The 24,609-nt window shown below is 45.9% G+C and overlaps 1 protein-coding gene across 1 annotated transcript in view; it reads left to right on the forward strand.

The window, feature by feature from the left end:
• Positions 1-1,052: 1,052 nt before the first annotated feature.
• The window catches only part of abat (4-aminobutyrate aminotransferase), a 66,692-nt gene continuing 43,135 nt past the window's right edge, over positions 1,053-24,609 (forward strand). The window contains exon 1 of the mRNA XM_080776547.1: positions 1,053-1,206. The gene's annotated coding sequence lies outside the window, so the exon portion shown is untranslated. The remainder of the gene's footprint in view (positions 1,207-24,609) is intronic.

Raw genomic sequence — 24,609 nt, forward strand, 5'->3', positions numbered from 1 at the left:
CCTACTGTCTACAAAGTGCCATTACAACACTGAATTATTTTTTGCTGACTAAAATAAAATGAAATGCCTATCAACCCAAGACTAGGGTGACCAGATCCAGTCTATGGACCAGATCCAAACTGCTCATTTGAGGGACAGAAGTATCGCTTGTGTGGGACAAGTGGGATGGGGGGACGGGGTTGAGTTGCTATTAAATGCATTGTCATATTCGACCATAGGCCTATTGGCTATCATGTATAAACTCCTTTGGTGTCTCACATTTTGTTTTAAAATCATGCTTTATTTTTATTTGTATGCTATTTTAACAGGCTTAAAAACACATCTTGCAGGAAGAGACAATAATGAGAGAGCTTTACAACAGAAGGCCAACTATTAGGGCATTTGAACACTGATGCAATATTGCCTGTCAGTCACAATGTGGGACTATGTAACTATTAGGGCATTTGAACACTGACGCAATATTGCCAGGCAGTCACAATGTGGGACAAGGTCTCAATTTGTGGGACGCCTGACAAGTCTTGGAAATGAGGGACTGTCCCACGCAAAGAGGGACATCTGGTCACCCTACGCCAAGACACGAATCTTAAAAAAAAAAATACGACTTTAATGCAGACTCTGCAGTCTGCACATAGCCTATACTCTATATCAAAGCTGACATGTTTAGGATAGTGCTGACACGGTGCATTCAACAGAAGGAGGGAGAGTGTATACGTCTGCAGGCTGTGAGGTAAGGTTCACATCTCCATCCATCCATCCAGCCAGCCAGCCTCCTCTCCTGGTCGTCTACTCTGTGTGATTTCACGGCTCTGTTGAACTCTGATGATGTTCACTTGATTGGTCCCTTTGGTTTCTCGTGCTCGCGGTCTCATTGGATGATCGCTGTGTTCTGTTCGGGCAGAACCCACCCCCCCTCTCCTATACTTCTTCCCCCACCGGCGCGCACACACACACACACACACACACACACACACCGTCACACACACACACACACACACACACACACCCGCGTCTCTAGTGCGCTCCGTGACAGCTGTGTAGGTCCAGTCCAGCCCTGCTGTTGCTGCTGTTTACCTTCCGCTTTGCCCCCGCAGATAGGCTGCCATCCTCCTGCTTCTCCTCCCGGGCTCTGCCTCCTCTGAAGCCGCGGCATCAGCATCACATCAGCAGCTGCAGCAGCAGCATCATCATCGGGTGGTGGGCTGATCGGTAAGTTCTCTCTATATCCACACGGACCGACCTTCCAGAAACCAAAAAACGGTGTGATTTGTAAAGCAAAACGTAATATAGCAGCAAGCAATTATGTTAACTGTATCTACACAGTATCATGCAATATACACATGATGATGCACGCATTCGCAACTGCATGCGCGATGTCATGTATCTGTATTATGGTTGGTTGGTTGTTTGCCCAGCCATGCTATTAAAGCAGATTCTGCTGCTGCTGCTGCGCTGCAGAAAAGAATACTTTCAGTTTGCGTCAGCCTTGTTGGATCGAAGAAAGGAACGCTATCAGGATAGATGCATTTTGTTTAGATTTAAAGCGAAAACGCATCCATCTATAAAATGATAGTCTTGGTCCAATTAAAGACTCCAAGGCTAAGTTTGCATCATTGGATATTGGAGAGAAAGCAGCAGGAGGAGGAGGAGGAGGAGGGGAGCTCGCGGCTCCCCCCTCGTTTCGCGTCGCTGTGCACGCGTGTGGCGTGTCAGTTCAGTTGCACGCTTAGACCCGTGCGTGTTGGTGTGCGTCGGTCGGTCCGTGTTTTGTTATTAGCCTTCTGGGAGAGAGAGAGGGGGGGGATATATGTGCAAGCACATGCATGAGCAATGCATAGATTGAGCCCCGTCCGGCGTTCGTACCCATGCAGTGAACCGATGCGATTTGGTTAATGGTGATATATAACTTGAAGATCGAAGGAGCTCGGGTGCAGAACAATGCATACAGTTACAGTATATAGGCTATATGTACAGTTAGAACAGCGTTCAATCCGATCATTTAACAACTAAGTCATTCATCCAGGTGGATGTTGTTCTGTTCTCGTTGTGATGTGATGCATGAGACCAGTCCTATCCAGTCGGAACCAGTTGATCACTGTGCCGAATTTGTGGCTATACTAGGCTACTGTCTGTCTGTCTCTGCTGCATCTGGATGGATGGATCCTATAGTGCCTTGCCTATACTGCATGTGCTTCTCAAACTTCTCAAACATCATTACATGTATTTGGCTGTCTAAAATATATAGGCTATAGTTTGTGCTTGGATGTCTAAATATATAGGCTATATAGTTTTTTGCCAGCCAGGGACCCCCAGAAGCAAAGAAAGGATAGTGTATAGCCTACTGTTAAAATGTTGTATATTCGAAGATTTGTACACATACAGTACAACTAAAATATTTGTAGCCTACACATAAAAAAAAACCCCATAGCAGAGATCTATAAACTGACACACTATTATGAGCTTATCTGCTATTTCTTTTTAATTGTCACAGTATAACATAATGGTTAAAGTGGTTAAACTGATTATGGTGCTAATACTATACTTATTTAGCTGGGAACACCCTGGTACACCTCCATGGACCGCTGTTGTGGGGGTCCCTGGACCCCACTTTGAGACCCAATGGATTATTTCATCAAGTTGATTTTTTTTAATAAGTGGACTATGTATTATTTAAGTAAAGCAGCAGCTATATGCAAAACAAAAGTTTAGCGGAAAAGGGGCCATCCTCTCGCCAGCATGCAGGCACATACTGTGCTGTGCACATTCAACTGCGTTATGATTGTGTTATGATGGACGGGTCTGGAAGAAAGCAGTCTTAGGGCATGTGGGGAGGGGATGGGTGGGGGGTGATCTATATGCAAACTGATCCTCAGCATGAATTATTTATCGTCCGCTGAGTCTGCCTGTCCTTGACTGTTGAGCTGGGCTTCCTCACATGTATCACTATAAATAGAAAGAAAGAAAGAGAAAGAATGAATACGCATTGATCTGTCACATTGGTTCTCAAAAAACATGGGGGTCTAGTCTAGGCTAGGCGAGCCTCGTGGTTCCGTGAAGGGGTTCCACATTTCTGTGTGGAGTTTGCATGTTCTCCCCGTGTCCCCTAGGGTAGGTATACCCTCACAAAAACATGCAGTAATCCTGGTCTCTAAACTGCCTCCCCCCCTGGCCAGCTGGGGCGCCTGATGGAGGGGAAAGGAACTGGTTGGAATAACGTGTTCCTTCCACGCGCTATACGTCCAACCAGGGAAACTCCCCCCCTGTCAGGTGTAAAAGGAGCAACTTGGACACTCAAGCATGAAGGAAGCATGAGTTAAGTCCGTTGCTCTCCCCAGGTTGGCGGAGGGTGTGTAGAGCCCAGGATCACAGTAGATGATTGGCACAGGGGTGAAAAATGGGTTACAAAATCGTGGGATAAAAAATATATTTTAAAGAAGGGGGTTCCAAATAAACCCGTACAGGTCTGTAACTCTGAGAGTGTGCAAATGGGTCCATTTTTGGTTTAATTTGTTTCTGTACATTACGGAGGGGGGGGGGGGTCTTTGAAATTAAATAGTTTGAATGAGGACCACTTATTTCTTGTCAGGAAGTCGATCTATACGAGAAGGGGAGGATCTATAGGAAATGAGCATAGCTACTGTATGAAGTCATTGTAAACAAGGCCAGGAATAGAATTAGCTGGAGTTCATCCCAGGCTTGTGGGTGTACACTGTGTACAGTACAGTTGTGTGTGTGTGTGTGTGTGTGTGGGGGGGGGGGTTGTAGTTGTGCGGTTCTCCAGTGTCCACAGACGCCACACCAGAAACCTGCTGATTGAGGAGGGCTGGGCCGTGTGTGCCCTGCTGCCGGGCCGGCCCTGAGCAATTTGGTGCCCTAGGCAGGAATTTTTTTTGCGGCGCCCCTCCCCCCATGTCTCGCAAACATTTAACCAAAAATACATCATCATCATTTTTCGACCGCGGTCGAGATCGTGGATTTCACAATAACACACCCAGACTTCCCGGTCCTTCATTGCCATCCATCCCCAGTCCCTGCTTACTGATGATGCCTGTGTCCCCTATAGCGAAGACATCAGGGAACGACGAGTTTTCTATACCTCTGGTCTGCTTTAAGGCAGGACTCCAGGGAAGAAGGGAAGATATAACCTCATTGTCAGCTCTCTATAGCAGTGGCCGGCAAACTGTGTTCTTCTGGATCGGACTTAGTGAAGAAACACGGGGAAAGGTTGCCGTGTAGTTTCCATTTCATTCATGTGTCTTTCCTCCTCTATGCCAATGTTAACCCATTCTGAACGGGAACCCGTTTTGGTGTTAGCATCATGTTATGCTTTAGCTATTGAAAAATAGCAGATCTACAAGCTCATAGCGCGCCACCGAGTGGCGCGCTACGAGCTTGTAGGTCTGCTATTTTTGAAAAATCGAAGAACGACTGACATTTTTTTAGAATCTGATCTCAGGTCAGAATGGGTTCATCAGACCAGTGTGTGTCCAGTGGAAACCTCGTATGAATCTGATCTCAGGTCAGAATGGGCTAATGTGTGGAGGCTGCCAGTGACGAGGTGAACACATGGCAGGATGACATCTGTCCACCTGTTATACCACGCTCACCAGAGTCACTACATCTGCTATTCTGCTAACCTGTTTTGGCAGATTTCACGAGAGGAATTAGCAGCAGCGACCCATGCATGAAAACAAGCCCAGTGACGTAGTAGGACACATGAGCACTTTACAGAGGGTATATGCGCAATGCATAAAGTGAATGGCAAAGTACATTTAATGTTGTTTAAAAGTCATTTAATGCAATCAAATGGGACTTTTCTGTTTGGATAGCTCATATCGCGCCACCGAGTGGCGCGCTACGAGCTTGTAGGTCTGCTATTTTTGAAAAATCGAAGAACGACTGACATTTTTAGAATCTGATCTCAGGTCGGAATGGGTTAATCAGACCAGTGTGTGTCCAGTGGAAACCTCGTATGAATCTGATCTCAGGTCAGAATGGGTTAAAGATCTAATAAGGGTCCATTTGGTTATACCAACTCTCCCATCATTTGGCTGGGGACCACCCTGGAATCCCTCGAGGACCACTGGTGGTCCCCGGGGGCCACTGGTTGAAAACCCACTGTTCTATAGTTTCAAGAGAAGAGAGTATATAGGCTAAAGTTGTTTGCTCAAAGACAGCTTTTTGTCAGTGGGTGGGTCTGCGTTTGTGTGGACAGTTGGACACAAAACCTATATATCTCTATCTTTGTAGTAGTAGTCATATTGGCATGGGGGTGTACCGTGGTAAAGGTCCCCACGTTTTTCGGATTTTTAGCAGCGTTTCTCCATCGTTTTTTCCCGAAAAACAGTGTGCAACCACCCTTATTTAAGGTCATGACATGAGTTCAACCAGTTCGGGAGAACCACCTGCTCTGGTTTTGCAGTGGAATGTGATTCTCTCTCTCTCTCCACAGATACAGGGAGGTCATGCCGTTAAACATTCCATATGTCAGTTCAGTCGGGTTCGCCGGGAAACCGGAAGCGTCAGTGAATCCCTCGCTATGAGTCTGGCCCCCCCTCGCCAGCCAGGCTATAGGTTCGCCCCCACTTTTGCATCGGTCTATTTTAGAGGAAGCGCTTATATACACTCAGTAAGACGTAGAGGAGGTCACTCCTCCTTCCTTGTAGACACTTGATAGCCACAGGGAGGCGATGGGCGGTGGGATGAGTCTGCTGATTTATGGACCAGTCCGTCCATACACACACATGGGGAGAGTCCTGCTTCTGTATAGCTCTTATTGTTGCTGTCGGACAAAAACCTCTTATTATCTTCATATTTTATGTATATACTGTATATCCACAAGCTCAAAATGTGGCGTGAAACGACACGTTTTGAGCTCGTAGATCTGCTACTTTTGAATTTGAATCCTGGAAACTCACAGTTTTGTGGTTTCCACCCGACAGAGATGGTATCGATGGTATCGTTAGTCTACTCTACGGTCTACTTTCAACCTTTTTTTCAAACAATTTCAAATAACAACAGCAGCCAATAGGCTCACAATGGATATGAGCTTGTCATTTATTTGGAGAAAAAGAAAACACAGCTGGAGTTAATTATTCATAGAATTATTGGTTTGTAAGGACTACTTGGTTTGGGTGACAATTAGCCTGGGCAGCATTTTCGGGTTTATGATCCGGTCGGGAGCAGATGATATCGTTTTACGTCAATCATTTCAATCAATCAATCAATCAATCAATCAATCAATCAATCGTTCTAGTCATTGTTTTGTTGTCACCAGGCCGGGAATTTAGTCACACAGACCCAGGCTTTCCTCCGAGGTGGAAAGCCAATTAAGACAATTAAGGTCAGATGTTCTAGCGATGAAGCATTTTCTTTTCAGTGCGAAAGGACCACTCCCAGTGCTGAATCACTAGTGAGTTAACACTATTGAATATGAAACCAGTGGTGTTGCTTAAGATGTGAATATATTTACGCTACGATACATAGTAAGTAATGCAGTTATTGGAGCACTGAATGAACAACAACGGACGGATTCACCATTCTAGGTCACATTCCCGACTCTGTGACCCGACTGCTTTCCTGGAGACTTGCTGGCCTATAGCTGACTCCCATGAAGAAATGTCCACATGTAGACTAGAGGGAAGAAGAAAATAATTGCTCATTGTTTTAAATATGCTCCCTAAAGTGGGTTTAATCCGTTTTTCTTTTTTTTTGTCAAATCGTCTACAGCTGTTGCAGCTGTTGCTTCATTGCACTCTGCCCGCCCGCATCATCTTAATCATCTTAATGATGCAGTCTGGACATTAGAATACTGCACATTTCAACCAGCTTCCAAGTCCTGGACAAGACAGATATAGGCCTCGCCCAGTCGCCCCCTCTCGCACGCGTGCTTGCGCGCGCACACACAAGAGAGGCATGTAGGCTGTCTAGCAATAGCCGTTGAGGGTAATGATATTTTTGACACTATTGAACCAATGTGCAATAGGCCTATTGTATTTTGACTGCCTGTGGCATGGGGGTGGGTTTCTGTCTGTGGAGTGGACATCGATCTTATATGTAGTACTGTGTGTGTGTGTGTGTGTGTGTGTGTGTGTGTGTGTGTGTGTTTGCGTGTGTGCAATGCATGCGCGACATGTTCTACAATAGGCTCCTATGCACAGCAGCCATATTGGAAAGAAATGACTTAATGATATGATAATGAAGGCTCTGTTCCATTTAGTGTAGCACAGTGGTTTTCAAAGTCTTTAATGTTTAATTTCAAAGGACCAACTCTGAGAGTTGGGGTCATTTGAAACTCCCCTTGAGGGTACAGGGACCCCAGTTTGAGACCCATTGGTGTAGCGGAGTGTTTCCACTTTCCAGTGAGCCAACATGCCCAGTATCAGACTCTGTTTGACCAGAATGGAACATTAGTATCATATTTGGTAACACAGATGAATTAAGTTCTGACAGTTTTCTGAAATACCTGTGTTTCTGTATCGGCGGTGCTCAATATTTCATGTCAAGGACCCCCAAAAAAGCCACCGACCCCCATCTGAAAATATGTTGTTCCCGGCAGGGACACCCCCGGAAGCAAAGATTTGAGTTAAAAAAAGTTCGCTCTGAAATAATATATATTCCAAATTTACGACACATTTTCATGATTTTTCAAAAATAGCAGATCTACAAGCTCGAGCTTGTAGTTCTGCTATTTTTCAATAGCTAAAGTATAACGTGAACACCAAAAGGGATTCCCGTTCAGAATGGTTTAAGACAGAATTTGTCTTTCTTCTATCTCCTTCTCTTTTTTTTGCAGTACAGTTATGCATCTCCATCACCACTTACAGCGTGTGATGCTCTCTGGGCTTTTGGGGGGCTCATGCATTGATCATTCATTATAGTAAACAATTAAAACGGTAAAGCGCAACATTAAAATGATGCCTGCTGCTATACCTCTATTCCTGATCTCCTCCTCTTACCACGTGTCCCACCGTATTGATCTGCTGACCTGCAGCTCTCTCTCTTCACTGACCGTTACTCTCTCTCTCTCACAGTGTAGAGATTTAAATCTTCCTCTCCCCTTTCCCTTCCTTCTCGTTTCATTATCTATCCGACTATATCCCGATCCCTATGCATCTCTCTCTCTCTCTCTCTCTCTCTCTCTCTCTCTCTCTCTCTCTCTCTCTCTCTCTCTCTCTGTCTCAATTCTATTCTATTCTATTCAACTCAAAGGAGCTTAAATTGGCATGCGAAAACGTACGATTACATTGCTCAAGCAGAAGTGGAACAAGGAAAATCAAAACAAAACAATGTATTCATGAATCAATATGGGATATAAATAGGAATTAAATAAAGGTGTGTAAACAAACAGAGCTGTGTTACATTAACACGGTGGGTAATACTGTCTTCGTCCTCTCTCTCGCTCTCTCTCTCTCTCGCTCTCATGTACTGTCTATAATGAATACGGGGCCTTGTTTTGGTGATCCAAAGGCAGCAGACAAAGGGGCAGTGGTTTGGTGTTCGATGGCGCACCGCTGTGACCGTGGGTTATGCAACGGTCTGAGCAGCGCCGGGGTGCATTCCACGCTGTAATTGGCATGAACACGCGTAAGCATTCCTTCATACAGTAAACACTCACAGACAGGAAAGAGAGGCTACAGGGAGGTCGGAGGTCAAGAACATGCCACTTCTTGGAAAACCGTGTGAATCCGGAACAACATGTTGTTACCATGCAGAGGCCATCCTATACCTCAGAAGAACAACATGTTGTCACCATGCAGAGCATCCTATACCTCAGAAGAACACTGACACATATCATATTATACAATGTAGTTGTAAGTGATGTGCGTTTGGTCAAGTTAAGTGCTAACCCATTTAGACCTGACAATAGTATAGTATAGACTGTATATAGTCTATACTATAGCAATATGGGATGCACCGAAAGGGAAATTCTTGGCCGAAACATCTGAATATCCGAATATGATTAATATTATATATTTTTTTTCCTACCATTGCTGTCATGGCCGTACCTTAAAGCTACCTGATTCATGGCAAAATAAACTTAAATAATAATCACTATTATGGGTCCATAAAACATTTATTCAGCTCTTTTGAATGCATCAATTGCACACACTATTCTGTGATATATTTTCTGCCTATTCGGGCCGAAACATAAATAGGCCGACAATGCATTTTTTCGCCATTTTCTGCCGAATATTGTCTGCGGCCCGAATATTCGGTGCATCACTTTAACAACATATTTTTGGGTTTTGGCCAAATCATCACTTATCCTGCCGTCCCACACTGTCTTCATTCTGTGTCGAAGTATTCCTGAGCAAGTTGCTTAACCCCTAACTCCACTCTCCCCGAAGTGAGGGGCGCTCTTATGTCGATGTGCTCGTCCACATATCACGTACATTCTCCATTCATTGTCAACGGGAGTTTGTGTAAGACGAACGTCTACACTAATAGCTGAATATAGGAGGGGCACTCAAAAAATATCATATAGTCTTCTCCATATACATACATTTTACCACGACAGAAGATTATTGCAAAAAGAAAAAAAATCCTCTTTATCGTACTAAGCTATTGTACTAAGTCTGTCATTATGTGCACAGATGTCAAGGTGACATTCAGGAGTGACATGCAGGAGTGAGTCCCATCATGGCTCTGTGACGAACTCGTCTGATCTGCTGTGACAATTTGTGACTCAGCGAGAGGCAGGTCACTCTGACTCTCACTCAGAGAACTGTAGCTAGAGCACTATAACCAAATGCGTGCTTGACTTTGTCAGGGGTTGTTGTTTTATGAGAAGGAGAATGCACTCATATTCCTCCCGTAATGTGTTACATTTGTCTATCCTTTGTATTCTGCTTTATTATGCTGTTTCTGCTGCTACATTACAACACCTACATCTCTTCTCTTCTCTTCTCTTCTCTTCTCTTCTCTTCTCTTCTCTTCTCTTCTCTTCTCTTCTCTTCTCTTCTCTTCTCTTCTCTTCTCTTCTCTTCTCTTCTCTTCTCTTCTCTTCTCTCCTCTCCTCTCCTCTCCTCTCCTCTCCTCTCCTCTCCTCTCCTCTCCTCTCCTCTCCTCTCCTCTCCTCTCCTCTCCTCTCCTCTCCTCTCCTCTCCTCTCCTCTCCTCTCCTCTCCTCTCCTCTCCTCTCCTCTCCTCTCCTCTCCTCTCCTCTCCTCTCTTCTCCTCTTCTCTTCTCTTCTCCTCCCCTCTCCTCTCCTCTTCTTCTATTGCTGCAAATGCAAGCAGAATCAAGTGAGCAGCCATATAGCTACACGGGTGGTAGAGACTGTCTGGGATTTGGGGGTGGGGGTAGACAATTAACCCTTAACTGTTCCCTGTAGTAATGACATCATCCACTGCTCCCAGGGTGTACAAATGCACAGTCACAATTGACAGATTACCCCCACCACAACAACTGAGGGGCTAATTTACGGTGATACTACTGTAGAGGTCATTTGAGCTATTAAGCTCTAGAGTTGAGAACCTACACTAACCTATGCAAGTGAAACCTGATGTGAGGGGTTGTTGTAGCCCATAGGGCAGGAACCTATAGCCTGTTTCCGTAGCATTAGATGTACTAGTCCTTACCCGTTCTGATATATTTGAACTTATATATAATGTGTTTTTGTGTAATGAATAAAAACAGCACTATAACGTGAAAGTATTCTTACAAATGCATGGTAGGGAAACGTTTTCATTTACACTTATTAGCCCACAGACGGACAAGTTATGGACAGTCGAACAGGTACTCCCAAAGATATATTTATAAGTCGCATAGATCCATTTGCAGGTGCATTTGCGCCCCAAAAATGGTCCCAATTTTGAGCCGGGGCTTGAGAAAACTCATGGCTTTTGCAACATGTGATGTTGTGAGCTTGTAGATGTAGCTGTTTTCACTGGAGCGTGCGCTGTAGCCACTTCACGCCCAGTGTGTGTGTGTGTGTGTGTGTGTGTGTGTGTGTGTGTGTGTGTGTGTGTCTTGGGGGGTGGGAGAGGGAGTTGTTATAGAGCTAGGGAGAGACACGTGCAGCAGAGCGCTGTGACCACGTTCAAGACAGTTGTATCTCGTGTCGTGTTTGTAGCGAACTGAAGACGGTTGGATCCCCACTATAATTGTGCAGTTGGCCACGCGTACACACACACACACACACACACACACACACACACACACACACACACACACAAAATGTGCACTTGGCCACACGTGTCACGTCGTGCACACACGCACAGTCCAAACAGTCCATGCAGAATGCATGTTCTAATATGTTCTGTCAATGCTTTTCCAATGGGAGTCACATGGTTGGTTTGACCAAACATTTGTGTTCTGTAATAACGTGTGTATGAGGCCTCAGACGTCAGACACTTTCTGACATCTTGACACTTTCTGACAGCGTTTCTTGAATTTATAGAATAGACAAGCACCCCCTCTGGCCATGACACACAGTATATGGCCCAGGGACTGCATGCCTTGCCCCCAATCCAACCCTTGATGCTGAGTGCCAAGCAGGGAAGCACTGTTGGCTCCCAATTTGTTCTAGTCTTAGGGCCGATACTTTAACCACAAGGCCGCCCACTGCAGCTGGTTGATGCGAGGTGTGGATTTATGGGTACTTATGTATGATGGTTTGAGTGATAATGATGTCACTGTATTGATGGGGGTTCCTGTAGTGAGAAAGCAAAGACGAGGACCGGAGGAGAGAGTGAGCTGCATTTGAAGGAAGCCTGAGGCAGCGCTTGTGTTTTGCAAGTCAAAAGTACCATTGATTGAGTGTGTGTGTGTGTGTGTGTGTGTGTGTGTGTGTGTGTGTGTGTCTCTCATTTGCATATGGCAGCTGAGTGGTTGCAGTTGGCTCCCCTTTTGCCAGAAGGGATTCATCAAAGGCGACGTGCCGTCATTGAAATCAATGAGTCATTGTGTGTAGTCCCAACGTTCCATTATTGTTTTGGATCTTCATTATATTTATTTTTAACCCCTTTTGGTGTTTTTTAGCATTATGTTATACTTTAGCTATTGATAAATAGCAGACCCGGAAAACTGCAGAAGCTCGGTTGAAAACGCAGAGGTATATAAAGCTCTGTGACGTCACAGAGCACAAATCTTTCAATATATATATTCTTTCAGAGCGAACGTTTTTAACTCAAATCTTTTGCTTCTGGGGGGGGTTCCTGGAACGACATCTTTTCAGATGGGGGTCGGTCGGTGGCCAATTACATTATTTTAGAGATCCTTGACATGACATATTGAGCACCAGTGATATAGAAACAGGCATTTCAGAAAACTGTCAGGATTTAGAAGCCTTTTTTTTTTTTTTTTTCTCGACGTCAGGCCTAAATAGGTTAATGGGTGAAAAACCGGATGCCTCCCACCTGTCATAGAGTGTATCATGCTCATGTGTGTATTTACAGTATAGGGTGCTAACAAACAGACATAGCCTATTTGTGTGTGCGAGCCAGGCACAACGCATGGCATCATCATACATACAGTATATAGTATATGTATGGAGCACGCATGTTTCCCAGACACACATACTGTTCTGTTTTAATTAATGTGCATCCTCTCTCTCTCCCTATATAGCTTCTGAAATGACTGACCCAATTTTAGTTTTCCTTTTCTTTTTTCTCTCTTTTTTTTTGGTTTGTTGCTGTTTACCCCTTTATCTCCCCCATTTACTCGTTATGCCAATTAATTCCCCCCCTCACACACACACACACACACACACACACACACACACACACACACACACACACACACACACACACACACACACACACACACACTGATGTTGTATCCCACTGGTTCACCTGCCAGTGAGGAGGACGTACAGTACTGTATAGTTAAAATGAAAAAGGAAGGGATGTCCGCACACCGATTTGTATAGCTCCTGCAGGAAAATCTTTATTTGTAACAGCGTTTCGACCTGCACCGTGGGTCTTTTCGTCAGGTATGTAGAATTTCTGGAGATGCCTGTCGTATCCGTACTGTATAGTAGCCATCAACCTCTGCAGTGGAAAAGTGACCCACCCAGTTAAAGTTTCAACAGATGATCAATGACATCCCCTTGTGTCTAAAATGGTAAATGGTGCATTTATAGAGCGCCTTCGTCCATGGCGCTTTACAGAGATCGTGCATTGCATTCACCCGTTCGCACAGCGATGGCGGAGAAAACCATGCAAGGCACCAATCGGGAGCAATTAGGTGAGCAATCGGTGTCCTGCTCAAGGACACTTCGACACTTGTCGTTGTCTTTGCGTCCTCTCTTGATACTGTTATATGTTGTGCTGCACTAAACAGAATTTCGTTGTATGTCTCATACAGTGACAATAAAGATCTTATCTTATCACTAGCTCAGCCAACGCAGGGAAGCTGGAAGTACCTTCACTAAAAAACGCCGGGACAACGCTCCACACACGTCCCCAAACTCTTCTCCCTTCTAACTCCAAAACTATATGGAATGCACTTCCCATTACAATCAGAACTGCAGCCTCACTCCCAATCTTCAGACGTATAGTCTGAAAACCCACCTTTGCAGACTCCATCATGGCCCGTAGCACTTTCCCTATAGCCCCTTAGATCGCACTTCATGTAGACTTAGATAGGATTTTATACAGACTTAGTATAGCATAGCATAGTATAGTATAGTTTATATGTATAGTTTCATTATATAGATATTCCACTGTTACGTTCTTAGCCTATACGCATGTTTCATGACAACTATACTTTGATCATGTATTGCCATGCTTTTGTTCTTGCTTAATGTAAATCGCTCTGGATTAAAAAGAGCGTCTGCTAAATGCCTAAATTGTAGCTTCTGGGGAGCCCGGGTTTGAACTGGGAACCTTGCGGTTCACTATCCAGTCACTCTGCCCCTACTCTACCCCTGAGCCACTGCCACCCTCTGTCTTCACAGTGCTGAGTGTACTCTGTATGACTGTCTGTCTGCCCTGTGGGTCTTTTCGTTCCTCAAGTATAAAACGATGAAAAAAAGCCCTAGGGTACAGACTCTTATGGTGTGCTATTCATGAGAATATAATGCAAATCACAAGTCAGTGAGTATTTCCTTATACACCTTGCTCTGTTTGTTGATTGTTCTGGATGATCTATCGCCATTGAAACATCTCCCCCGGTCCCCACGACTAGCTCCAGCGGACTGGATTCATACAGCATTAATGGTGGGCAGGAAGATCCATCGTTAAAGAATGGAAGTCTGAGGATTTGCCTCCAGCACACGTACAGGTTCACTCAGCTTGGTACTGTGGCTGCTTTGGAGAAGTCATCCTTTAAGATGAATAATGGGTTAGATAACTATATGATTTGAAATGGAACGTGTTCCTCGGTCATGTTGCGGGCCCCCCTGATGAGATCCATGGTCAGGCAAGGCCCTTTTGATAGTTCATTGCTTTAACATATACGATAGGGTTGACGATGCTGCATTTTTGCGTTATTGTTTTATTTTATTTGTGTTTATCTTGTCATCTTGACAGACTGGTCCGTCCTTCCTTCCGCAGCTGACAACGGTATGGTGTCGTCAGACAATGTTATGTGTAGGCGACATCATTCATTACATTATACATGTCTTGGAGTTGAAGTGGGAGTCGGAGGTTATCAAGGGTGAACGGGTAAAGGTCCCAGCACTGTGCCCAGCTTCACCCAGCCTGGGGTCGGGAGCACCCATGATCATTAAAATGCTAATTACATTGGCAACAGCTGTGGAGTCAACCAAAAGTAGTTGGTGATCCATCCACTGGTTGGTGGTCCACTGTCATCACCGCCAGCTTCTCCACATGAATGGTGTTGAATGAAGGCACAGAAAAAAAAACATGATTTACCACTCTGTCTCTATCGTGGCACAAATCTGCCTCAGACGCCGATGAGCATCGTTAATCATTGGAGCGGCAGTGGCTCAGGGGGTAGAGTGTCCGTTATAACAGCCGGACGGAGCAACCGTGAGGTTCCCGGTTCGATCCCGGTCTCTCCCCCAGAGTTGGTGTGGAAGGAAGTGTCCCCGAGCAAGACTCTGAACCCCTTAATTGCTCCCGATGTGCAGGGTCGGTGCCTTGCATGGTTTCCTCCACCATGCATCGGAGTGTGATTGGATTCCCCCACCCTGACTTTAAAGTGTTATTTGTGTCATAATTATTATCCCACAACTGTGAATGTAATGCACATATAAAAGTGCTATAAATGAATGGTATAAATGCACCGTTCATCAACCACAGTATATCTGCCTGGATACAAACAAATAGAAACAAACATGTTTTGAACATAATAATGAGAGGCAACAAATGTGGACGTCCGGTTGAAAGTGGTTGAAAGTGCCTCAGCCTCGGGGGGGGGGGGGTCATTGTGGTGTTATAGTTGTTATATTATTATATTACGGGGGAATGGTGTTATGAGAATTAGCGTGTCCTGTTGTTTTGTGTCAAAACCGCAGGGCCGGCCGGGCGCACTGCGGTGTTGTGCTGTGCCCAGCGGCCACAGGGCAAGATAATCACAAAGTCCTCCGCTCCATTAAGCACTGGGCACTGTTGTTATCACTGCAGCGCACGGACGTCCACACGCGCACACACACACACACACACACACACGTGCACACGCACACACTCGTATAACTGCACACTGACAGGCAGTCGGTATGTTGTTGTGCCCTAATTAATTTCAATGACCGTTTTATGTGTTATAAATGGTCCTATACCAGATGATTACGGGATGTGTTGCGTAATGTTTGGTGCGTGCGTGGCTGCGTGTGTGTGTGTGTGTGTGTGTGTGTGTGTGTGTGTGTGTGTGTGTGTGTGTGTGTGTGTGTGTGTGTGTGTGTGTGTGTGTGTGAAACGTCCAGCCATGTCCATCACACACTGGTTATACAAGCCCCAAAAAGGACGCTGCTAGAATTGGGAAGTGAGAAATGATCACAATGGGACCGCTTGATGCCTTGTTTCCGTCTCCTTGGCAACTGGAGGCTAGATTGCTTTTCCCCCCCTGTGGCTTTAGAGAGGCATGACCCCCATTTATCCTTATATCCCATTCTGACCTGAGATCAGATTCCTACGAGGTTTCCACTGGACAACACACTGGTCTGATTAACCCATTCTGACCTGAGATCAGATTCTAAAAAAATGTCAGTCGTTCTTCGATTTTTCAAAAAATAGCAGAGCTACAAGCTCGTAGCGCGCCACTCGGTGGCGCGCTATGAGCTTGTAGATCTGCTATTTTTCAATAGCTAAAGCATAACATGATGCTATAACACCAAAATGGGTTCCCGTTCAGAATGGGTTAAATCCCTCCCCCTCCCACCACCACCGCTCAATTCCATCAGTTGTTTCGTTGCTTTAGTCTCTAACTTTATAAAACAATTCCTTGTTTCTTCCATTAGTGTGTATAAAGTGTGATATTCTCCAGAAGTATATAGCTCGCTCTTAATTCCCGGTCTCCTTCCTTATCCATGGCGGTTATAATTCACTCTCGCCGTCGCACAATAGAGCTTTTGTACGAACACACTGGCGTGGAATATCTCCCAACAATCACTCTTGCTCTTTAATGCAAAAGCATGTGCATGGTGCACGCACGCACACACGCACGCACACACACACACAGTGTTTCTAGTTCGTGGTCGTATAACGTGCATGACCTGTTGCCATGGGTGACAGAGTTGAATCCCACACACCCGCACTTTGCTTGTGCCAAAACAATTCACACAATAATAATACTACAAATAATTACAGTAATAGTAATAGTAATAATTGCTTTTTTAAGAGCAATTATTATTGTCGGTATCAGCTGGTAAAGTTTATCCCCGTTACAATGCGCTATAGACCCCTGGGAGAGATGGATTGCTGAGGTGGAGCACCACACCCACCATCAGCTCCCAGTACTTCCCGTACGACTTGCTTCACCTAAGCCGTGCTACTCATTAAGCTGAGTAGCCCGGCATTTTGGGCCGGCCGTGATGGCTTTGAAATGCCTGATTTATACTCGGCTGTGTGTCGGGAAATAGCAGATCTACAAGCTCACAACGTGTCGCGATGCAACACGTTGTGAGTAGAGAGTGACACCTGCACACAACCAAGCATAAAATGACTTCTCCACTATAGTTCCTCCCCAACAATTTAGTCTATAGTCTTTATTTGTTGTCAGTATATTTACTTACGATTGTTTTGTCATTGTTTTAGTTGACCAAAATGAAAACTGATCCAAGTGCTTTACAATTCACACAGCATGGAGGAAACGCATCACGCGATCCACCGACTTGCTCATCGGGAGCAGGTGGGGGTTTCGGTGTCTTGCTCAAGGACACTTTGACGTCAACTCAGGATGACCCTGCAGGATTTCCGGCGAAGAGATTGGGTGTAGACTAGAGAGAGATCAAATGACCGCGGTCTAGTAATGACCCCTGAGGGACTCCTCATGTCCATAGAGCGTAACAGGGGCGTATAAGTGGTTAATTCAACGCAACGCACCGTCGGCTTTCTTTTCATTCACACCAGCAGCAGCACCTGCTATAATAAGGTTTGCTAATGAATCATGATGACATTGTATAATGGCAACGTAACAGCGGAGGTAATCAAAGTGTGTCAGCAAAAAAGGCAAACCGTTATGAAATGATGTCACCATCTCAGCATCTGTGAGAAGGAGAAGGAGGAAAAAGAAATAATTGCAAATGGAACGACGCTATTATGGGCTTGCCAGTGAAAACAAAGCGTAATAAAGGATGTTTTGCCAAAGGGCCAAACATCCGTGTTGGTCCCGTTTCGGAGTCAATATGGGTCAGTGTATCATCCCCATCGGCCGTCCATGAGTCACGCTTAATTGTCTCGTTTCCCCTGAGCGCTAGACGTGCTCCGCACCAACACGCCAGCCAGGCGCCTCGCGTATACGGTGTTTATATACCGGAAACCTCTTATCTCCATTCTATCTTCTCGGTGGGTTTTCTTTTCTTCGTGAATTATGACACCCTTCTTTTTGTTTTGTTTTGTTTTATTTTAATCCTGAAGAAGTAACCGTTTTGGACTTGTGAGGTTTCCAAACCCCGAACGAGACGGTTATGTTGTTTATCTGTTGTCTCTGTCAGTCTGTGGTGAGTCAGGTGCCCTGTGGTCAGATCCCGGATCCCCACGCCATGTTTTCCACCGTGGTATGATGTGAGACTCTGTCCCAGGGCTTTGTCTGGTATTAACCCATTTAGGCCTGACGTCGACATTAAAAAAATGTCTTTTTAAAATGCCATTTTTTCTGAAAAAAACATGTTTCTATTGGTTCTCAATATTTCATGTCAAGGACCCCGAACATTATATGTAATAGGCCGCCGACCCCCATTTGAAAATACGTTGTTCGAGGGACCTCCCCCAGAAGCAAAGATTTGAGTTAAAAACTGAAACTCTGAAAGAATATATATTCAAAGATTTGAGGCACATTCTCACGATTTTTCAAAAATAGCAGACCTTGGTGCCGCGCTATGAGCTTGTAGATCTGCTATTTTTCAATAGCTAAAGTACAACATAATGCTTTAAAACACCAAAAGGGGTTCCCGGCCAGAAATGTGTTAAATTGTAATTGCTGTTGCCTGAAAATAAATCTGTCTCTCTGAGAAGATCATTGTTTTGCGATAGTATCCAGTTTGTTGAGACAAACTCCACTACATGTATTTGAAAACTTTAGTTACTAATAGTTAACCTACTTCTATATTGCATTTACACATTTACATTGCACATTTATATATTGCATATTTCTTTTAACATTTGGGGTACTATTCCACCACTGCTCTCAGCCAGTCCATGAGGCCTCCGGTGCTCTTCTTGTCCCTGACTCCCCTCACACTGTCTGTCAGCCAGCTCATTCTCTCTAATGGAGAACCCCTCGGTTCTCTCACAGACAGAGGCACCCCTGTTTATAGTGAGCTGTTTGCCAATGTAATTAGCATTTTAATGAATTTCCGCACTCTGAATTGACCTGAAATGGAGAACTATGCGTGCGTGCGTGCGTGCGTGCGTGCCTGCCTGCCTGCCTGCCTGCGTGCGTGCATGCGTGCATGCGTGCGCGCTTGTGTGTGTTTTCTAGGTAATTATGGAATAGTTTGGTACTACTGACAATAATAATGATGACCAAAGGGAGAACTCTTTCTTGTGTGTGTGTGCGAGCGCATGTGCGTGTGCATGCGTGCGTGGATGAGGACGCACGGGCTGCATAACGATAAGCTCCATCTAGAGTTTGAATGCGAGACAACTCAATGGAAGCTTTTCCCTTAAACTTTGAAGAATAGATTTGCACAGGGATTCCGTTCTCCTGCAGAGTCAAAAAGGCTGTTTTCAACGAGCACACAGCTGCTGAAAAGATTGATAGTTTTTTTTTGTTTTGTTCTCTCATTCATTTTAGACAGGACAGTTCAGAGATACAGGGCAGAGATACATGTAGTAACTAAGGCCGTAATCAGCTGGGGAAGTGTGTTGATTACTATAGGGCTGCAGCTATTGATTATTATCTCATCGATTCTTCTGTCTATTACTTTTTCAATTCATCTGAATCGGTGTATTTGTTGTCACGTCACAGCCGGGTTCGCAGGTGTAAAGAATTATTAATATTAATATTAATATTATAGTAGGGGCGCCCGCTGGCCATGTGGTTATAGCCTTTGGCCTGCCTGGCCTGCCAGACCTATACAAGCTCATAGCGTGCCACTCGGTGGCGCGCTATATGAGCTTGTAGATCTGCTATGTCGCATGTTCGAGTCCCGTTGACGACCTGCATGTCTCTCCCCTTCTCTCTCTCTCCCTCTTCCCTGTCCATCTTCACTTGATACTATCAATAAAGGCAGAAAAGCCACAACAAATATATATTAGTTTAGTAGTTTTTTTTTGTAGTTTTTTTTCAAGTGTGCACTTGTAGTTTTCATGAGGAGAGAGGACAGACATATAGGGCAGCGCAGGTGAGGTATAAGAAAAAGAACACGGGTCAAACAATCAACAAGCACATTGTCTTGGATGATTAAAAACTGTATGCCGGTAATACCGGTATACCAACTAATTAACACTAAAAATAACACTTTCTTTTAAAATAATTGACCAAATCGATTAGTCTGATGAACCACTTCAGTCTTGTTTTAGTACACTTTGTCACGGTTTTTTTTGGCCTCGTCTGACCTGGACTGACCTGTCATCGTGACCACCTCGTGCACGTGGACACATCACGTGCACGAGGCCTCATCACAGAAGTGGCAGAGTTCAGTTGGCATCAATTTTTATTTTTTCCCTCCCCCAGATCAATGATTAATTATGATACAATTTTAATACAAGATGTGCATGTTTATCCGATGGTCACTTGGCGCCTCTCTCGTCCGGTTCAAACCGGAAAACCTCCGCCCACCGGACACCAGTACCATGAGACACACAAGAGGCCAACGCACTTACGCACGCACACACACACACACACACACACGCACGCACACACACACACACACACACACGTCACACACACACACACACACACACACACACACACACACAGTGCAATCCAAGCCAGTGAAGCGGCCGCCTGAGATTAATGCTTTACAAGATGTACCGTGTGTGCATAATCTCACAATGGATTAATCAACACACCTGCTTCGTGGTCCAACAGACCCGGAGCATGCAGGCTTGATATACTACGAATGATAACGAGCTTATCATTTATTTATACATGCATTATCCATGCATAGAAATGTATAGTTGAAAGTGTCATGTGTAGGTGAGGCAAGGACCCAAACGCAGGACAGCCAGGCATGTAGTGTTGGAAACCATGAAATGGTGTTTTAATTCAGAAAACAGGTGAACATGAAATAACTAAAACAGACTGAAACAGGTGACAGGATACAATGACTCAACAAACACAAGACTGATATACACATGAGGGTTGATTACAAAATGAGACACAGCTGGAGAAAACAACCATAGAACCATGAAAACTAGACCAGGGAACAAAACATAGAAATACAAGACCTAGACTGTACAATAAATGACAAAAGTCTGTGACTGTGACAGAAAGTGCTGTAATACAATACAGCAGACACTTTTAACTGATTAAAAACGATTCATACGAATGAAAACGGCAGCAAGGTGCTGAATCCCACAAGATTCTAATTAAAAAGCTCGGTTGACGAGGTGGGGGGTTTTTCAGCTGACACTTAAAGACGTCGACTGCTGCTTGTTGTCTGTGTGAGGTAATGTGTTCCACAGATTAGGGGGCCGTGACTAATGAATGCACTAAATGCAGCGTCACCCGATTTACTTCTGGGGGTTTAACTGTAATCTCTCTAGTAGACCTGCTGAAGGAGAGATGGCTATTAAGTATACTGTCGCGGGGATTATATTTTTATAAAGGTGTTTAAAATGGCAGATCTGTCAAGCTCCCTGCAGTGCGCAACAACATATAAACCAGGCTTAAGCCCCATGTGTACTTAGTCGAGCGGGGGTGCCCCAGGGCACTATGCTCGGTCCATTCCCTTTCCCCCCTCATATAGTCAACACAAAACCTATAGCCATATATCCACAAGCTCACAACGTGCAGCGCCTTCTGGCTATTGTTTGACAAACGTTCACGTGAGAATAGAGGGAGTATAGGAGTCGACGATAGTGCTCATGTGGTTATAAGTCGGTTTGGAGTAGCGTCGATGCCATCATGGGTCGACCAAGACCTTCTAGTTCACTGCACACACAATCTGCTCAGCCTCAGTTGAATGCTACGTCTTCGTGTGTTAGCGTCAGAGCAGACACAACTGGGGGGGCGGGTGGCAAGTGTGGACTATAGTGGAGAGGCTGTCTGGATGTGTGGCTCGCCTTCTGGTCAGCCCAATGCGTGGACTAGTAGTGGAGAGGCTGTCTGGGTGTGTGGCTCGCCTTCTGGTCAGCCCAATGTGTGGACTAGTAGTGGAGAGGCTGTCTGGGTGTGTGGCTCGCCTTCTGGTCAGCCCAATGTGTGGACTAGTAGTGGAGAGGCTGTCTGGGTGTGTGGCTCGCCTTCTGGTCAGCCCAATGCGTAGACTAGTAGTGGAGAGGCTGTCTGGGTGGGTGGCTCGCCTTCTGGTCAGCCCAATGTGTGGAGTCTGTGGACTAGTAGTGGAGAGGCTGTCTGGGTGGGTGGCTCGCCTTCTGGTCAGCCCAATGCGTAGACTAGTAGTGGAGAGGCTGTCTGGGTGGGTGGCTCGCCTTCTGGTCAGCCCAATGTGTGGACTAGTAGTGGAGAGGCTGTCTGGGTGGGTGGCTCGCCTTCTGGTCAGCCCAATGCGTGGACTAGTAGTGGAGAGGCTGTCTGGGTGGGTGGCTCGCCTTCTGGTCAGCCCAATGCGTGGACTAGTAGTGGAGAGGCTGTCTGGGTGTGTGGCTCGCCTTCTGGTCAGCCCAATGCGTAGACTAGTAGTGGAGAGGCTGTCTGGGTGTGTGGCTCGCTTTCTGGTCAGCCCAATGCGTAGACTACGTAGTAGTGGAGAGGCTGTCTGGGTGTGTGGCTCGCCTTCTGGTCAGCCCAATGTGTGGACTAGTAGTGGAGAGGCTGTCTGGATGTGTGGCTCGCCTTCTGGTCAGCCCAATGCGTGGACTAGTAGTGGAGAGGCTGTCTGGGTGGGTGGCTCGCCTTCTGGTCAGCCCAATGCGTGGACTAGTAGTGGAGAGGCTGTCTGGGTGTGTGGCTCGCCTTCTGCTCAGCCCAATGCGTAGACTAGTAGTGGAGAGGCTGTCTGGGTGGGTGGCTCGCCTTCTGGTCAGCCCAATGCGTGGACTAGTAGTGGAGAGGCTGTCTGTGTGGGTGGCTCGCTTTCTGGTCAGCCCAATGCGTAGACTAGTAGTGGAGAGGCTGACTGGGTGGGTGGCTCGCCTTCTGGTCAGCCCAATGCGGAGACTAGTAGTGGAGAGGCTGTCTGGATGTGTGGCTCGCCTCCTGGTCAGCCCAATGCGTAGACTAGTAGTGGAGAGGCTGTCTGGGTGTGTGGCTCGCCTTCTGGTCAGCCCGATGCGTAGACTAGTAGTGGAGAGGCTGTCTGGGTGCGTGGCTCGCCTTCTGGTCAGCCCAATGCGTAGACTAGTAGTGGAGAGGCTGTCTGGGTGTGTGGCTCGCCTTCTGGTCAGCCCAATGCGTGGACTAGTAGTGGAGAGGCTGTCTGGGTGGGTGGCTCGCCTTCTGGTCAGCCCAATGCGTGGACTAGTAGTGGAGAGGCTGTCTGGGTGTGTGGCTCGCTTTCTGGTCAGCCCAATGTGTGGACTAGTAGTGGAGAGGCTGTCTGGGTGTGTGGCTCGCCTTCTGGTCAGCCCAATGCGTAGACTAGTAGTGGAGAGGCTGTCTGGGTGTGTGGCTCGCTTTCTGGTCAGCCCAATGTGTGGACTAGTAGTGGAGAGGCTGTCTGGGTGTGTGGCTCGCCTTCTGGTCAGCCCAATGCGTAGACTAGTAGTGGAGAGGCTGTCTGGGTGTGTGGCTCGCCTTCTGGTCAGCCCAATGCGTGTAGACTAGTAGTGGAGAGGCTGTCTGGGTGGGTGGCTCGCCTTCTGGTCAGCCCAATGCGTAGACTAGTAGTGGAGAGAGGCTGTCTGGGTGGGTGGCTCGCCTTCTGGTCAGCCCAGTCTGTAAAAGACGCTGAGCCCTGACTGCTCCCCGTCAGGGCACACTGCTCCTAACGGTATGGATAAAATGGTGACGACATACTTCATGTATGTTCAAAAGTATATTATTGACAAAAACATATCCCAAAGGATTATATGAAATTTGTATATCGTCACTGTCGGGATGAAACATCTCCATGTTCCCTTTTTTTCGTAAATATATGCCCTATAGATCTACAAGCTCGCGTTTCAAGCTTGTAGATCTGCCGCTCTTGCCGTATTGGAATGTAAATCCTGAAAATGAGGGTTTCCCACCCGACAGAGACGAGACGTGTCACTGTGTGTGTGTGAGCAGTGAGCACAGCGTCACATATTGCTGCTAAGTCCGAACTCGAATACGGTTCTAAAAGGCAAAGCCACCGTATCATTGACTTATTGACTTCTGCAATTATGTTTGGTGCCACCACCATATCCTATGGCTGAACGGTCATCTGGGGTCTCTGCAGTCAGACCGTCGTGGTCACTCGTCACATGCATATATATAGAGGCCAAATGAGTCCAATGGAGCGTGCTTCAGCCAGCCGTCACTCATCCGCTCAGTTTCCATCTCACTGCTCCTGCCGAGGAGAGTATAGAAAGTCCTCCCCAAGTCTCCACCGCCGATTTCAGCCGTTTGGAAGCAGGTCACGCCGCGAGAATATATAGCCGATCTTCACGAGTTCACATGCACGTCAATCACAGCGCGGCATGTTGTAATGTAGAGCCGGTTGTTTGTTATAAGATTAAAGACTATTGAAATTGGTCAAACAAGCAATAGAATACATGTTCAGAACTCAAGGGGCTGTATTTTTGCGTGTCTTATAAGTACCAGGTCTTATTCCCTAACTTGAGTAAACTAAAGTCCTGGAGGCGTGCATCAATGCTCTTTGGCCACTCAGAATAGACAAATGGCATTGATCACGCCTCCAGGTCTTTAGTTTACTGCAAGTTATAGGGAATAAGACCTGGTACTTAAGACACGCAAAATAAAGCCCCTTGATCTCAAAAAACCATCGGATATTTC

Source organism: Protomyctophum bolini (assembly GCF_963924005.1).
Source record: "Protomyctophum bolini genome assembly, chromosome: 11".
In the NCBI taxonomy this organism is placed as follows: Eukaryota; Metazoa; Chordata; class Actinopteri; order Myctophiformes; family Myctophidae; genus Protomyctophum; species Protomyctophum bolini.